The 2,964-nt window shown below is 35.0% G+C and overlaps 1 pseudogene; it reads left to right on the top strand.

Moving 5' to 3' along the window:
- The first annotated feature begins 655 nt into the window (after nt 1–655).
- On the top strand, nt 656–1,453 carry LOC131037602 (short-chain dehydrogenase reductase 3b-like; annotated as a pseudogene).
- Nucleotides 1,454–2,964: the final 1,511 nt, after the last annotated feature.

Raw genomic sequence — 2,964 nt, 5'->3', positions numbered from 1 at the left:
CGTATGATTTACTTGACTTTTACCTTTATCAATATACAAATGAGCATAATATTATTGTGCTCAGTGATATTCATCATATGTGAAAGACAATTTTTTTTAACATATATATATATGCTATCAATGCAGTTCAAACTCAGAGCCATATCAGACTATTTTCATTTGCAGCCAACGAGTTTGAACAAATCTGTTATATTTAGATCAAAGATCATATAAAAGTGTCGATCTTCATTAATAAAAGAATCACATCTATGAATTTGTGTTCAGCCCAAACATAAAAAATTTAATAATAATAAAAAATAATATGTTCTAAATAAAATTATGAAGATTACTAAAAACATAAAATGATGTGTTCCATTTTTTTTTTTTAGGAAAAATGCTCACGCATGGTTCGTCGACATCAATGAACTTGTAAGGTGTGACTGCATTGATTGTCATACACAAACATGACAAGTACATACATACCGCCATACAGCTTCAAATTTAAGCCCTAGTCTCGACAGATAAAGGCAGATCGATTCAGCCACACATTATCTGCTCACTGGATAAGATCAACAACCAACCGGGACGGCAGCGACAGGAAGTTTTGGACCCATCTAAATCAAAAGATTCATTATAAACACGATTCCTTATTGACAGAGTTTCAGCAATATCAAAAATGGCGAGCAAGAGACTAGAAGGCAAGGTAGCCATAGTCACAGGCGCAGCCAGTGGAATTGGCGAAGCCACCGCCTGCCTCCTGGCTGAGCACGGTGCCTACGTCATCTTGGCGGATATTCAAGACGTGTTAGGCGAGCAAGTGGCAGCCACCATCGGATCCGCTGCCACTTATGTCCACTGCGATGTCACTGTAGAGGTAGAAGTTGCCTCTATGGTACAGCTGGCAGTGGACAAACATGGACGGCTGGACATCATGCACAGCAACACAAGCCGCCTTGGCAAGCAGCGCAGCCTATTGGACATGGACCTCGAAGAGTTCGATCACATCATGGCCACCAACCTGAGAGGTGCAGCAGCAGCCATCAAGCATGCTGCCAAGGCCATGGTGAGGAAGGAAGTCCATGGTTCTATAGTTTGCACTGCTAGTAGTACGGCACTAGTGGGGGGTACCGCACCGCATGCATATACCACTTCCAAGAGCGCATTGGTAGGGCTTGTACGGAGCACTGCTAGTGAGCTCTGACAGTTTGGTATACGAGTCAATTGCATCTCACCTTTCGCAGTGGCAACGCCCATGTTAACAACTGTATGGTCGGAGTTTGGGTTGGATCCGAGCACTGCAGAGGCAGACTGCAGTGCCTTGGGGAATTTGAAAGGAAAGGTTTTGAAGGATAAGGACGTGGTCAATGCAGTGTTATTTTTGGCTTCGGACGAGGCGGCTTATGTGAGCGGACAGAATCTTGTGGTGGATGGAGGATTCACCGTGGTTAATCATAGCCTCTCAATTTACAAATGAGTCCTCTCAGTATATTTTTGCTTAAACAACACATTCTATAAGTCTTGATTTGTTTAGATGACTCATATAAAATAACACTACTAGGTAGGCCTTATTGTGTATGGTGAAAATGGATAACAATAATAACAATATTGAAAGGCTAAATAAATCCAACCACAAAAACCCTAGCCTAACAATCAACAAAGATCCACCATAACATATGAAGATTACCTAAGACAATGCAAAAACAAAACAAAATCACAAAGATTATACCATCACATGTCCAATAGGGTTTTGATCTCCATTCTTCCTATCTCCATTGATCTTGCTTGATATATTTGCTCTCAGATTTTATATATGCACAAGAGCTCAACAAAGAATGGAATGTGGTTGCAAGTAGGATCGTAGTGTAGCAAGTTGCATGAAAGATCATTAGCATGAGTGACTAGGGTTTGACAATGAAGGAAGCATCTCCTTAAATAGAAGACACAATATGAAATGGAGGGATAAGATTGAGAGGTGTAAAAAGAGAGGTCGGCTAGGATTAGAGGGTAGGTAGAAGAAATAGTAAAATAATGAAAGGGGTAGGTAGTGTATGAATTAAGAGATGAATGACATGTGTCATGTGTAGAAAAAGCTAATGAATTAATTAAATAAATAAAGATTTATTTAATTAATAGAAGAAATAAGATAATTAAATAAATAAAATATTTATTTAATTTAGGAAAATGATAATTTAAATAAATAAATATATTTATTTAAATGAGAAATAAGGCTAGAAGAGGATAAATGAATTAATTAAATAAATAAGAATTTATTTAATTAATAGAAGAATTAGGCTTAGATAATTAAATAAATAAAATATTTATTTAATTAGACATGACAATTTTGGGTGTCTACACTTATTATTGTTTAAGCTTACTCCTCTCAAATATATATGTCATTCTCGTGTTCTAGAAAGTATGTTTGAAACATATTCAAATGTGTAGCATATACTTTGATCTTTTCTAAAATTTGGCATTCATTCAGCAAATGTGAAAGATTATTACCAGAAAATACAATATTAGTTCAATTTGAACATTTTAAATTGAAAATTACAAAGAAGAGTTTTGAATTGTTTTGTTGTCCAATATGTGAATGTCCAGCAGATAAATTTCAAAATTGTTGTGCGTCTTGTAAATCAAGGCATTTCAATGTTATTTTATTTCATTGACAATGTAATAATCAAATGTTTTCTAGCTTGCTCGATTATTAATTTTTTAATATAAATTAGACATTTCTTCATTTTTGTCATTTGATGAATTAAGAATATTGAACATGATACATAAGTCATTTGTACCATGGTCCAATGATAAAATTGGTATATTTTCTAAATATCTCATGACTTTATGATGGATTATTTTAACATTATGTGAAAATTTGGATTTTCGATATATTATGTAGCTTGAGCTCTTTCAATTTTTTAATTTTTGGAAAGGATCTGTGTAAGACATTCACTAATATATTTTGACTATGATGTTAAAAATTATGGA

Source organism: Cryptomeria japonica, chromosome 11 (genome assembly GCF_030272615.1).
Source record: "Cryptomeria japonica chromosome 11, Sugi_1.0, whole genome shotgun sequence".
Taxonomy (NCBI): domain Eukaryota; kingdom Viridiplantae; phylum Streptophyta; class Pinopsida; order Cupressales; family Cupressaceae; genus Cryptomeria; species Cryptomeria japonica.
Note: the sequence above shows the minus strand (reverse complement) of the source record. Positions and strands in the feature narration are given on the sequence as shown.